General features: G+C 41.9%; 1 long non-coding RNA gene across 1 annotated transcript in view; it reads right to left on the bottom strand.

The window, feature by feature from the left end:
• Positions 1–5,880: 5,880 nt before the first annotated feature.
• The window catches only part of LOC127536349 (uncharacterized), a 33,874-nt gene continuing 24,487 nt past the window's right edge, over positions 5,881–15,267 (bottom strand). The window contains exon 2 of the long non-coding RNA XR_007945352.1: positions 5,881–7,411. This is a non-coding gene — a long non-coding RNA (uncharacterized LOC127536349). The remainder of the gene's footprint in view (positions 7,412–15,267) is intronic.

Here is a 15,267-nt window from a genome sequence, read left to right as displayed (position 1 = left end):
CGCAGAGACGCGTCCTCCAGCTGCTCGCATTTTACACAGGATCACAAGAGAAGACAAAAACAGCTCAACTGGAGCTACAGTGAGACTGAAGAGGCGAAATAAACAAAGACCAGTCAAACTGGAACGCGACAGGATTTAAGGGAGACTTATTGAGTCAGCAGCCAAAAAACGACAATAAAACGAAGCAGCTGAAGGGATGAAAGGATGCATTAGTGCCTGTGAGATGCTCTAATCACTACTATATGCATAATTTGTTTTTCAAAGGTATAAAAACAGAGAAAAACGGAGAAATCCTTGCAAAAAAATGTGCTTTTGGACAACAGAAAGAAAAAATCATCCCATTAATAATGTAGCTTGGAGGTTTAACGCAACACTAAACATTAAAGGTACTTAAAGATAGCAATGGAATTTATGGAATATATTGTATTATGTTGGGATCTGTTCTCTGTCATTTGTTCACTATTTCACAGTCTACACTTTTGGACAGCAGAAAGAAAAATAATTCCCTTTATGGTGTAGTTTAGAGGTTTAAAGGAGCACTAAACACTAAAAGTACTTCAAGATTGCAAGAATATTTGGTCAAACTGATGTATTTTAGCGGGAAATATTGTGCTATGTTGGGATCTGTTGTCTGTAATTTGTTTACTCCTTTATAGACTATACTTTTGGACAGCAGAAAGGAAAATAATTCCCTTTCTAACATAGCTTAGAGGTTCAAAGTAGCACTAAACACAAAAAGTACTTCAAGATTGCAAGAATATTTGCTCAAATTGAAGTATTTTAGAGGATAATATTGTGGTTTTCTGGGATCTGCTGTCAGTTTTTTGTTTATTCCTTTATAGTCTACACTTCCAGATAGCAGAAAGGAAAATAATTCCCTTTCTAATGTAGCTTAGAGGTTTAAGGTAGCACTAAACACTAAAAGTACTTCAAGATAGCAAAAATATTTGGTCAAATCAGTGTAATTTAATGGAATATATCGTGTTATATTGGGATCTGTTGTCTGTTTACTGTTCCAAAGCTTATACTTTTGCACAGCAGAAAAGAAAACAATACCCTTTATAATGTAGTTTAGAGGTTTAAAGTAGCACTAAACACTGAAAGTACTTCAGGATAGCAAGAATATTTGGTCAAATCGATGTAATCAGGTGGGAAATACTGTATTATGTATACTTTTGGTGGCAGAAAGGGAAATAATTACCTTTATAATGTAGCTTAGAGGTTTAAAGCAGCACTAAATACTAAAAATATTTCAAGGTAGCAAAGATATTTGGTCAAACTGATGTATTTTAGTGGAAAATATTGTAATATGTTGGGATCTGCTGTCTGTTATTTGTCTACTATTTCATAGCTTATACTTATACTGCAGAAAGGAAAATAATTCTCTTTATGATGTACACCTCCTGTCAAAAGTTTTGAGACGCTTTCTCATTCAAATAAACTAGAACCCGTCTCAAAACTTTTGACAGGGGGTGTAGTTTAGAGGTTTAACGTAGCACTAAACACTGAAACTACTTAAAGATAGCAAGAATGTTTGGTCAAATCGATGTAATCAGGTGGAAAATACTGTGTTATGTATACTTTTGGATGGCAGAAAGGGAAATAATTACCTTTATAATGTAGTTTAGAGGTTTAAAGCAGCACTGAATACTAAAAATACTTAAAGATAGCAAAGATATTTGGTCAAATCGATGTAATCAGGTGGAAAATACTATGTTATGTATACTTTTGGATGGCAGAAATGGAAATAATTACCTTTATAATGTAGTTTAGAGGTTTAAAGCAGCACTGAATACTAAAAATACTTAAAGATAGCAAAGATATTTGGTCAAATCAATGTAATCAGGTGGAAAATACTGTGTTATGTATACTTTTGGATGGCAGAACGGAAAATATTCCATTCATAATGTAGTTTAGAGATGGATTACAATAGAAGTACTTCAAGATAACCAGATTATTGGGTTAAATCGATGCAATCTAGTGAATTATATTGTATTATGCTGTAGTCTGTTGGTAATCTGTTTTTTTTTTACGTTGTTGTGTTGTAACCCTACCGCATGTTGTAACTCATTGTGTTGCGTTTCATTGTTGGGTTGCTCTCATGCCTCCTAATGCAGTGTCGTGTTGTTTTTGACTCTTTCTCCAAGCTGTAAATGTGCTGCTGCACTCGTGCATTGTTTGTAAGAGAACCTGGCTCTGGCTGCTCCCACTGCTTGTCATTACAGTAGAGAGGCCTCTGCTCAGAGGTGTGTGCGTTCTTGCAGGCTGTTGTTGTCGTCCAGGCACGCTGCTGCGCTGATTACACTTTGTCAGATAGTGAAGAATTATTGCCGTCTTATCGGCCGGTCTAATCTCGTGGTCTCCGCTTCGGCCGCGTCCCCAGACAGGTAACGCTAGAAAACAAGCTCACAGATGGAGTGGATAAAGTCCAGGCCGTGGCGTGTCGGCGGGGATTGTGGCCTCAGTGGGAGAGGGCTTCCCTCGGGCGGAGATGGAGCGGTGCCTGGGTGAGCCGGTTCAGAGCTCCGGAGCTGCAGGGAGGGAGTGTGTGTCTGTTTGTGAGCAGGCAGGCCGAGTGTCTGGCTGTTCCTGGGCTTGGCTGGGCAAGCACTCGCACGTCCTGGCACTCGGAGAGGATCATATACCCGGCGACTGTAGATGCTGAAGGCAGGGGGTGGTAATCTCTGCTCAGGGTGCTTTTCCGTCCCACAAATGAGGGAAGAAGGGAAATAACGCACGCCAGAAATGCAAAAAGAGGTCATTTTAACGACTCCTGACACTGATAGGAAAAGATCTGGATTTTGGTAAATAATATTCCTTCTGCAAAACCAGATGCTCCTGCAAAATCTCAACCAGTTCTGTCCTGTGCAACATCACATAAATGTCAAATGATTCTAAGCTGAATCAACCCTCCATAACTGCACAATGTCTAAACTGAACAGTCGAGTATTCCCCCTCATGAACACAGAAAAAGAAAGACTATATTGAAAATTCATGCTCCAAAGTAGGAAACACCAGTGATTACTGAATCTAAACTGCTATTTCCAATCAGAGTAACTGCATGGTTAGAAAATGAGCAGCAGAACTTTCTCAGTTTTGGACCAGCGAGCTGTGTCTGTCCATGTCTGCATCATGGCTCCACACGGAAAAGAATTAAACAGAGGAACTGAAAAATATGATTGTGATGCTTCACAAAAATGGAAAGTTATCCTGGAAGATCAACTAGAAATCAGTGAAGCTCAGTGTCAGCGGCAATCAGGAGGTATAGAAGGAGTCATAGTACCACTAATCATGGCTGCAGTGGTCGTCCTCCTAAAATGAATCCACAGACAGTGAACTACTTTCACAATCCAGCTGTGAAAAACAGACAGCAGCTGTTGCAGACTTGGTACAGGAGTTATCAATGGAAACCAGAGTTTCTGTGAAGCTGTAAAGCATGGTGAAGGACACTTCAGAACATCAACCTCTATGGACAAAGGACAAAAAAAGAAAATTGCTTGAAATTTGGTACTGAAATGCAAGACGAAACTTTGCTAAAGAGCATGAGAAGAAGCCTGATGGATGTTAGGAGAACATTCTTTGGTCAGATCGAGATGAATGAGTTGTTCTCAGATGGAGTCCAGCATGTTTGGTGTGAACCTGACCAGGACTACCACATTGGATGCATAGTCTTGACAGTGAAGCACGGAGGTGGAAGTGTGATTTATATGGAGCTGAATGAGGGCAAAAGGTGTTGTGGAGGTAATATTTATAGATGAACGTCCGAGGATAAACCAAAATACTGTCTGAAAGGAAGCTGGAAGAAGAGGAATATTCCAGCAGGAGAACCATCCAAAGAACTAAATCACACAAGAGGTCCGAAAGAAGAACAAAGTGAAGTATGTCGCCTGATTTCCACGCTCACTTGTCGTGTCTTGTCTCTGGTCTTGTCTTGTATTGTCTCTTGTGTCTTGTCTTGTCTCTTGTGTCTTGTCTTGTCTCTTGTGTCTCGTCTTGTCTCTTGTGTCTTGTGTCTTGTCTTGTCTCTTGTGTCTCGTCTTGTCTCTTGTGTCTTGTCTTGTCTTGTCTCTTGTGTCTTGTCTCTCGTCTTGTCTCTTGTGTCTTGTCTCTCGTCTTGTCTCTTGTGTTTCGTCTTGTCTCTTGTGTCTTGTCTCGTCTTGTCTCTTGTGTCGTCTTGTCTCTTGTGTCGTCTTGTCTCTTGTGTCTTGTCTCTTGTGTCTTGTCTTGTCTCTTGTGTCTCGTCTCTTGTGTCTTGTCTCTTGTGTCGTCTTGTCTCTTGTGTCTCGTCTTCTCTCGTCTCCTGTCCTCTTCTCTTCTCTTCTCTTCTCTTCTCTACTGTCTGTACTGATTTCTTGTTTGGAATGGTGAAAATGTAAATACTGTCTCAGCAGCTCCAAACCAGCCAGTGATTCACTGATCTACCAGCAACAGGATCCCCAAGTTCTCACTGGTACACAACACCAGAAGTGACTGTCAGATTCCCTCATCGCCGACGGACTTCCTCTGCTCATACTTGGGATTTCCTCACGATACATTCCTGTAACACATAACCGTCAGTGTAGCGAGGCAGAAACACAAATTTAGACATTCACATCCCACAAATACACCTCCTCTTTGATGCTGCAGCCAACTTAACAGTCAGATGGTTGGGATCTCCCATGTATACGCATCTATACGCACACTGCACACAAACATGTAGGCTCCTGTGACAGGCTTGTTGCCGATAGAAACCACAAACGACTCTCAACGTGAGACTTAATCCTCCCACAAGAGGCAACACGGACAGGGATAACCGGGGTTTCTGAGAATGACAGCGAGGCAGAGATGGAGAGAAAATTAAAAAAAAAAACACCTCACAGAAAAAGTGTTTGAGAAGACGGAAAGCTCGACAGATCTAAAGTGGATTAAAAGGAAGTCGGGGGAAGACCTGACAGCCTTACAAACCTTCCGGCAGACGGAAACCAGCTTGTTTATTTTCTAGGGACTTGTCTCCAGGCGTCACTGTATCTGCCACGAGTTGTTGTGATCGGTGTGGAAATCCCACAATTACATAACTCGCTTTATATTAAGACAAAGAGCTTCAGGTGCTGCCTATACCTGGCAAGGCCTGACTTTCTTTTTCCTCCAACGAAAGCAAATAAAACTCTTTTTATAGGAGGAAAACACACACACACACGGGGGGTGGTTTTGGGGAGTGACGAGAGCTATAAAACTGAACCACATGGTGAGGTATCGGCACAGGCAGAATAAATGTTTTGATAAGATTGCGGTTATGTGGGAGACCGTTATTAAAAAAAAGAAAACTGGATTCCCTCCAGTCTATTAAATTTTCAGTCTCTTCTCCCCTCTGATCCTGTCGGCCTCAGGCGGGGATCAGAGCTGCCCAGAGATCTACGTCAAAAGATTTAGAGACACACGGACCAAACTATGAAGGAGTGTTTAAAAGAAAGGGAATCAAAACAGGGTGGAGCGAAGCTTTGCCGAGAACACAGTGACAGAAGAAGAAGGGTGTTACAGATACAAAGAGATGGAAACACTGGAACACAACAAGAAGCAAACAGGGATTAAACTGTCGCTGAACCCTGTGAACCCCCAAAACCTGTCAGCTGGCGAGAAAAGCATATTATCTTTGAAAAGAAAAATCTCCAAAGTGACACCATTTTCAATTTTCCTTGAACTAATCATGCATGATGTGCTTTCGTGGCAAATAAACACATTATCTTTTTTTAAATCACCAAAATTCCATCTTTTATCAGAGTCAAAAGCCGTAAAAACTGAAAAAAATGTTCGATTTTCAGCCTTCCAATAGTCTTTGAACTGCTCACCTTTGCTTTTTGGTTCCATCAGTAATATTTACCAAAGCCAAGCTTATAATTGTAATATATTATCAAAATTGCTTTATTCTACATGTCTTATTTAAAAAAAATCTAAAAAATATACCATTTTACACCAAGAGAAATTCTGTAAAATTAAATAAAAAAGATCAGAACTCAGTGGAAGTGAAAAGCCGTCACTAACAGTCACATGTCAAAATCCAGCACTCAGCTGAAATGCAGGCAGTGTAAACTGAGGAAGGACATGCATGGAAACAAATTTAAAATGTTTTTGTAAAAAGCGTAAACCTATGTAAAACTACCACCTTTCTATTACTAGCAGATGTTGGTTATTTTTTTCGATTTTCGAAATAAATTACCAATAAAATGCAACTTTGGATGCTTCTTTCCGTATGATTTCTATCATTCTAGCTGTATCTCACCATGCAAAAGACATTTCTGATGTCTGCGTCATGCTTTTTCTGGTTCCATAAGGGTGCAGAACTTTATATTGCAGTGAAAAATTAACCGACAGTGAGGAAAAACATGACAGGAGCAAAAAATACAACCAGAAACCGCATCAACATCACTTTTCCCTACATGTTTTGTTTAAAAAAATCACCAAAAATACACGATTTACGTAGAATATATCATGTAAAAATCAAAAATTCTGCACTTTTTGGTGCAAAAAAGGCAGAACTTAGCTGCAACCAACAGTATTTGGCTGAACTGCAGGCTGTGTTTATCCAGTTTTTCCATATTAGTAACACCTGTGGACACCTGGAAAAATGTACATGCCGATTCCAGTTTTTATAAGCATCTAAATACAACAATCACATCTTTTTCTGTGTCAGTCTGCACAGAAGACACCTCTGGGTTCTCTGTACATCTAGCCACGGTTGTGCTGCTTCACATTAAGAAAAAACAAACACGCACCGGGAAACAGCTTTGTGTTCAGAGGGCTAAACGCCTGTCTGAACTCCTCTGCTCAGACGCAGCTGTGCAGCTTTTTATTGGCGTTTGAAGATGTGTAGGAGTGATCTAATCCTTGATGCTGATGCTCCATTGTTGCTGCATTAGCAGAAGTGAGATGTTATCCTGTTGATCACGTTCCTGTCCTGACTTTATCACGCCATCGCTCTCGCCGTGCCCTCCAGCCTCGGCTGCTAATGCACACACAATATCCTCTGCTGGCGTTGGCATAAAGGTCATACAGAAGATCAACATTATGACACAATGAATAGGGAATAAAAGGGCTTAAAGGGGCCAAATGGCCGTAATATGCCCCTTATTGACTCTAGTTGATCACAGATTGTATTTCAAATGCTGCCTTTTGTTGAGCCAACCTCTGTCATTACCGCTAGCTTAGGCTTGTTAACGCTTGGCATTGTTTCATCTACATACGGACAGCTTGTCACCCCGCTGCCCTCGGTGCCTTTATCCCCGGCCTCCCAGGGCTCATAGCGGCACACTTCCACAAGCTGCTGCTTCTCCTGCACCACAAAGGCATGTCTCCGGGCCTCTATTCAGCCCCGGTCATCTGCATACAGGTGGAGCTCCATTCACCGAGGCACACTTCTGCTCCACATTGTTCCACACTGTTGCAAAAAAAAAAAAAAAAAAAGCTGTGAATTCCCCCCCGCATTTACACATAGAGGAACCTGTAGATGCGAATAAGCATCAAATGTCCTGTTTTTTACTGATTTTTTTTATTTATTGGAATTTCACATACACATAAAAATGCTAAATCCAAGTTTAATGCTGTAAATAGATTTCCAAAATGAGGTGCAGGAAGTATTGGCTATGTCATTTTACACAGATTACTTTGCTAAATTAGAGATATCATGTAAAATTACAGATGTTTTTGCAACAAAAATATTGAATTAAAGTATTTTCATCAGTGCTAATCTGTCTTCACTCTATTTACTTACTGCAATGAAAAGAATTTCTTTCTTTCTTTATTGGAATTAATATGTACCACATATTATAGATATTTTACAATTTACAGTTTCAATCTGTTTCCATGCTTGTCTCTTATTGGCCCCATGTAAACACTGCCTGTAGTTCATCTGAAAAGTCCATAAATTTTTGTCACATGACTGTTGCTTGCAGCAGAGCTATTCATGATTTAACTTTTGTGCCAAAGAGGACAGAATTTTTTGTTTTTTAAAGAATATGGTTATCACACAAAGTTTATTTTCTGGCAAATTTTTAAATGAGACTAACAAGACAAAACAATTTTGATGAAATATAAATATTTTAACCCTTACAGGGCCATGTTTCTGGAGAAGTACATATACTAAAACCACCTAATCCATAAAAATATCGATCAAGTCTTGCAAGGTCGCATTGTCGTAGACGTTCGTCATATTGAATTTCGGCCCCGATAAGAGCTTCGTAATTGCGGCTTCATTATAACGGCTCATACGGCTTTATCGTTTGAAATAAGCGAATTTGGAGCCAATGTTTATATCTCACCAAACATACGGGTGTGTGCGTATTTTATGTTAATTAGCAATCATAAACAAGTCACACGTGTTGAGCCGAGAATGTTCGGTTTCGGCTGTGTGTACGAGTAAGTGTGAACCGTGTACACTCTGTCGCGGCTTTTTAAGGGTTAAGCTTAAATTCCCTGCAGTTTTCCAAAATACAGACTGCATATATCAGTTCCAAGTACTCGTCATCGGACTCCGTGATTATTAACAATCAGCACTGACCCTGAAAACAGCCTGGCAAAAAAAAAGGTGTCTCTCGGTGCTACAGATATTTTACTACTTACATTTGTAATCTGATATACACTGCCTGCAGATCAACCCAGTTTAGCCAGAAAAAAGTCCCTGAATTTCTATGTTGCATCTGAATTACTAACAGTTTTGTGGTTGTGTGACAGAGTGCAAAATTTTGTGTTTTTTTACAGAATCTAGTCAGTGCAAACAACTTCCTTGGGGTTAATTATTAAACGAGAAACGAAGATTAAATGATTTCGACAAAATATTAACATTTTAAGCTTGGATTTGGCCCATTTTCTCAACAGAAACAGCACATCCCACATGATTAGGCAAAAATTCTGATCATTCTGTCTGCTTTTACAGTTTCTAGCTTTGATATATGTTGTCATTTTGGTGTTTATTCTAAAGATAATGCACTTTTAAAACATGCATTTTGGAGTTCTGAGGGCTAAAACTTTAAAACACCAACAAAACGCACTTTAATTGCAATTTACTGGTTATTTTGCAGTATTTTTTGGACTCCCCAGCTGCTGCACACCACCACTTTTTTTTGCAGTTTGCTTTTCTTTCCAGTGCATGCATCTACATTTAACCCTGCGGGGGGTAAAACACTCATTGCTGCAGTGACAAACCAAAGTGGCGTTTCGGCTCCGAGCATCCTGTTGTGGAAAGTCGCCACGGAGGCTAAGCTCTTTTCAAACGTGCAGCTATCAAAGCGAGCCCCACAAACACACAAACAAACCGACACAATGCTGCACGTGTGTGCTGCCCTGCCGTCGGGGGTAAATGAGCCTCCTCCCTCCCTCCTGGACCGACACCGTCTCACCATTCACACCACAGGAATCATTAACTCGCCCAGTCAACAGGCACACTCCACTCTCTGCCTCCGTGTCCTGCTTTGTGTCTCACGGGGACACACAAACACACACACGCCCATGCACACACACACACACACACACAAAAAGCACAAACAAGCCCCAGTGAAATATTTAACCGGCGCTGCTCGGCTGCCATCGTTTGTTATACTGTATCTCCTTGTTTGTCTCGCTGCCCGTTCTCTCGGCTCATCTGTCGTCTCTGCTGTCTTCCCTCGCTTCCCTTTCTCCTGTTCATCTGTTCACTCATTTCCACCGAGCCCCCCCATCAGCCCCCCGGCCACGACGCCACGTCTCTCTCTACCCTGATTACTTGTTAAATTTCACCCGGCTCTAACTCTGTTTTCATGCTCTATTGCTCCCTTCACAGTAGCCCAGATTTCCCGACTTCCAGTCTTTTTTTATCCCGTGTTTTTCTAAATTTCGGCCCCACAAGTACCTCAAGCGGTGTTAGGAGAGAATCCATTATCCTCATCCATCCATCCATCCATCCATCCTCCCACCCTCCGTCCTCTCTGGCCCTCTACTCCCTCGTTTCCTCGCATGCTCCTGGCCCCAGCCCTATATTCATTAACATGGTGTTAATGATCCCAGATGGACTGACATGTACTCTATGGGGGCGAAGTGCGACTGGCTTCTTCCAAGGGTGTATTCATGTGTGTGTGTGTGTGTGGGGGCGGTTGTGTGTGTGCCTGTAGGCATGCACGGCTGTCGGCTACATGTGTGCATGCGTGTGGGCACATGTGTTCGAGTAAGACGGGAAAGGTTTGCCTTTTTTTTTTTTTGTGCGTGTGTTTTTTTTTCCCCCGCTGGCAGTCGACGGCTGTGTTGTGATGATTTGCATCTCAGGCTCTGCTTTTAGAGAGCCAACAATGGAGCTGATCAGAGCGGCCGAGAAACGAGGACGAAGCTTCACGAGGAATTTGTTCCGCGGTGTAATGTACATCTGTGCTTTAACAATGAAGCAGATTCAGGATTGAAGAGAAATCAAACTGCTCAGAAGAAAACTGCCTTAATGGAGGTTGAGTCAGATTCATTCACGTCAATTTTAATCTACGTCATGTGGACCCTCGCGTACCTGCACAAAGTAGAAAGGTCAATTATGGCTTCCGCTTGAAGGATGCAGACTTTGAAAGTGGACAGCACCTGGTTCTATTCATACTGCAAAGAGCGCACATCGGACAGCTGAAAGTCGACATTAGATGCGCCTTTTTTTTTCCCATACTACAATGGTTGGCTGCATTGGACTGCAGATCGATGTCCGCCAAAGGATCTGTGTGCACGCTTGCAGACTTGGGGAAAAGACGAAATTCACCTCATCGGACACTCAACTTACTTGCAGAAACTACTCGTAGAAAGTATAAAGGCCAACTGATGCAAACTTCAAAAGTGGAAAACACACATGGTTCCATTCATACCACAATAGGTGCATGCCAATTGGCTGCATTGCCCTTTATATCAACCACAGAAACATCCTTTGGCTGCTTCAGAAAGAAAATCTTGATTGTTTCATTGCTGAGGTTGAGTTCTATCCAAGCTAAGCCATGATCTTTCTCCACAGACACACATATTGTTGCTTATACTACTTTCAAGGCACCTCACAAGACTTATAAATGCATAAATGTACTTATGTCATGTTCACACTACTGGGAAGCATGCAGAGTGTTGTCCCCGTGTCCAGAAACAAATATTGGGCTGCAGCTTGAAAAGGGTCCGTGTACACTCTTTCAGACTTGGGAAAAGGATGAAATTCATGTCATGTGGACCCTCAACATGCTCACAGATGCAAAAAGTATACAGGTCAATTCATGGTTTTTGCATGACAGATGCAGACTTATTCCTACTAAAATAGCTACACGTCGGTCGGCTGCTTTTCCCCTCATATCAAGCATCCATCGTCCTCCTGTAGAAGTTTCTAAAAAAAAGCTTCCATGTTTCAGCGCAGATTAAGTCATATTCATGCCTACAGCTTATTAAGTCTTGATTTTACTTCAGCTGTAGACACCACAGGTCTGTACTTGTTTCTTTTACTATTCTTTGAGTCCACTTTCAAGACTGTGTTGCATTAATATGCAGTAGACATCTACAAATTCCATGCATGCACACACTAGGAAGATGATGATGCTCCTGCGCTGTAACAATGAAGCAAAATCAGAACTGACTTTAAAACAGATGGCTCTGAAAAATTGCTTTGATTGAGACTGAGTCAGATTCGTTCACGTCAATTTTAATCTGTGTCATGCGGACCCTCAGGTACCTGCACATGTAGGAAGTATAATGATCAATTACGGTTTCCACATGACGCATGCAGACTTTGAAAGTGGACAGCAGTGTGCACTTGGTTCTATTCATACTGCAATAAGTACAGCTACTAGCACTGAACAAAGCATAGAAACATTCATAGGGCCCCTGTGGATGTGTCTGAAAGACAAATCCTCATTGTTCCATCGCTTCAACAGAGGCTGAGTCATCTTCATAAGTACAACTTAAGAAGTGAACACAGTCTAGCTGCAGACACTTAAGGGCTCATATCTGTTGCTTCCGTTACTCTTCAAATCACCTTACAAAACTCTGTTGAATAAATGTACAGAAACTCATAGCCACACATTCACACTACTGCAGAACACGCAGACTGCTGTGTGGTTGGACAAATTTTGGGATTCATGTGGGCATTCGCTGAAGGGTTTTTGGGCAACCATGCAAACTTGGGGAAGGATGTAGACCAATCCGATGACAACATGTGATTCAAATGTGCACCAGCTCGTGTATGTTCCGTTTGACTTTTAATTGGCTATTCTATTCTAGATTTTAAAAGTGGACAGCAGTGTGCACATGGTTCTATTTATGCTGCGATAACTACAACTGCTAGCACAGAATGAAGCATAGAAACATCCATGAGACTCTTGTGAATGTTTCTGAAAGAAAAATCCTCAGTGTTCCATCACTTTAATGGAGGTTGAGTCATATTCATACGTACAGCTTAAGAATTCAGCCTTGATTACAGGCAAGCTGCAGACACCAAGGGCACATCTTTGTTTCTTATGTTATGTCCATACTCGCAAGACTCTGTTGAATAACTATACATCTTATCCATGTACTTCAGCTACTGTGGAACACGCAGACTGTTGTGTATTCAGACAAGTTTTGGACTCCACGTGGACGTCCACCAAAGGGTTTGTGTTCACTCTTTGCAGACTTAGGAAGAGGATGAAATTTGCCTCACGTGGACCCCTGATGTACTCACAGATGCAGAAAGTATAAAGGCCAATTCATGGTTTCCACCTGACCGATGCAGACTTATTCTTACTACAACAGGCCGACTGCATCGCCCCTCATATTGATCCCTGTGGACGTTTCTGAAAGAAATTCCTCAGTCTTTCATTGGAATAATGGAGGTTGGGTCATATTCATACGATCAGCTTAAATTTTACTTCAGCTGTAGACACCACAGGTACATAGTTGTTGCTTTGGCTACTTTTCGAGTCCACTTGCAAGACTTTGTTTCGTACATAAGCAGCAGGTTTCATCCATGTTGTGTGGTCACAATTTTCGACCTCCACAAGGACATTCACTCAAGAGTCTATGTGCACCCTTGCAGACTTGGGCAGAGGATGAAATTTACGTCATGTGGCCCGTCAGTGCACTCGGAGATGCAGAAAGTAAAAAGGTCAATTAATGGTGTCTGCACGACCAGTTCAGACGTCGACATGTGGTCCGAGTCAGTGGATATTCCTGAGGTGTGTCAAGTACGGGACATCTGGAGAATTTCAAACTTCCCACTGTGTTTGAGCTCCGTTGATGGTAAGCATTTGGTTATTTTTGCAAAATTTTAAACTGTGCTTAAAGTCCACACATTCACAGATTTTGGGCTACATTCACAGCGGTCCATGCAGAGTCTCACAGACTTGGATGGATGACAAAATTTACGTCACATTTTGCAGAATACACTCAACAAGCACAGAGCAAAGATAGAAAAGACAAAATCCACTTAGAAATTTGTTCAAGAAGAAGGTAAAGCATTGAGCTTTGATCCTAACCTCAGCTAACACCACGGAGATAAATTGGGCCTTATTGGTGAACAGCAGAGCCGGATTCCTCCAATGTTAAAAATGCTACAGACGTGCGACTTTCCACTGTTGTAAACATTTTTCAGAAGACTCCAAACATGACATCCATGCACAGAGAAAAGATAGAATGGACAAATCCAAAGAAGAAATTTGTTCAAGAAGAAGATAAAACTTTGATTTGCCTCCTCAGAGCCTCGATCGTAGCCTCAGCTAACACCACGGACAAATCGGGTCTTACTGCCCAACAGCAGAGCTTGATTTCTCCAATGTTCAAAACGCTACAGACACCTGTAAATTTCCACTGTTGGAAACAAGACCCTCAACACGACATCCAAGCACAGAGCAAAGCTGGAAAGGACAAATTTCACATAAAAAAACGTGCTTACGAAGAAGGTAAGAGCTTGAATTGCCTCCACAGAGCTTCGATCTGAACCTCATCTAACACAACAGCTAAATTAGGCCTTATTGCCCAACAGCAGAGGTGGATTCCTCCAATGTTCCTGCAACTAAATGGAAGCAAAGTCATGTTTGACTTTGTTTTTGTATCCATTCTCGTCTTACATGAATCAGTAATTAAGCAAAATGATTTTTTTTAGCCGCTGTTTAGACTCCCAAACATGTCTGCTATGCTAAATGTCACTCAAAGGATCAGCAAGTTAGAGAAGGCAACAAGTTAAGCCCTGCTACTAACCAGGTTTAGGGCTTGTGGTGCACGTGCACACACACACATGCACGGTCTGCTAAGGTTACAATGTTACAGGTGCAAGGGCAGAGTGCATGAATGCGTGCCATGGATAGCATGGTTAGCATTCTTTAAATGCATACACACACTTTGCCTGACCCCCTCCCCATCTCCAAATATAGTTTTCTGCACACTCGCTAGCGCCATAAATCCACATGAGTGTGCGCGCCGTAAAAACAAGTTTTCACCCAACTTCAGCTGAGCAGCGAAACATTCCAAGAAACTCGTCCTTAAACGCTTCTTTTCTCTTCTCAGCGAGCCGTCACGCTTCCCTCTCTGCCTCCTGTTCTGTCTCTCTGTTCTCTCTTTGTCTAGCGTTGGCAACGGTCACGCTCGTTGCATAATTGCACACTTGCTTAATTATCGAGAACGCTCAGTCTAGCACTCGCCGTGTCGGGGGCCTGTCCCAGTTCGCTTCTACATGTCAGCACAAACAGAAGCGCAGAATCGATCGCTGTCCTCAACTAAAGCTTTGTTTCTTTTGTTTCCTCCTCATCAGATAAAGTGAAGCTAACATGCTGCTACTGTAAAAAAAAAACACCTGTAGATGCAATTACACAAAGCGGCCTACATTACAACGCAGCCAGATCCTCCCACACTCAGAGCTAATATGCTCTTCTGCGCGCTACACTTGTTCTTGTTGCAGGATGCTTGTATTTGCACCGCTTTGCACAGCAGCCCTACAATTACATTGTGCAAACAGCGCTAACGGAAACACTCACAGCGCAGATGTGATCCTTGAAGAGATCGTCTAATGAGAGACTGGAAATCAGTTTAGCGAGCACGGTTCATTAATAATTGAATAGCTCTCGAGTCAAACACTGGATAAACGTGTGTTTGTGTGTGTGTTTGTGTGTGCAAACTCCGGGCAAACAGTGGTCACCATGGTGATCTCCTAAACCAGGGGCTCGTAAATGATACAAGTGGGCGGCAGCAGCATCTTGACCAGCTACACACATGAGCTATACATACACTGCTTTTCTATTTTAGTATTGACTTGCAGGTCGTGCATTCCACCTGCATTATATTGGATTTTCTGTG

Source organism: Acanthochromis polyacanthus, chromosome 12 (genome assembly GCF_021347895.1).
Source record: "Acanthochromis polyacanthus isolate Apoly-LR-REF ecotype Palm Island chromosome 12, KAUST_Apoly_ChrSc, whole genome shotgun sequence".
In the NCBI taxonomy this organism is placed as follows: Eukaryota; Metazoa; Chordata; class Actinopteri; family Pomacentridae; genus Acanthochromis; species Acanthochromis polyacanthus.
This window is presented reverse-complemented; position numbering and strand designations above follow the sequence as displayed.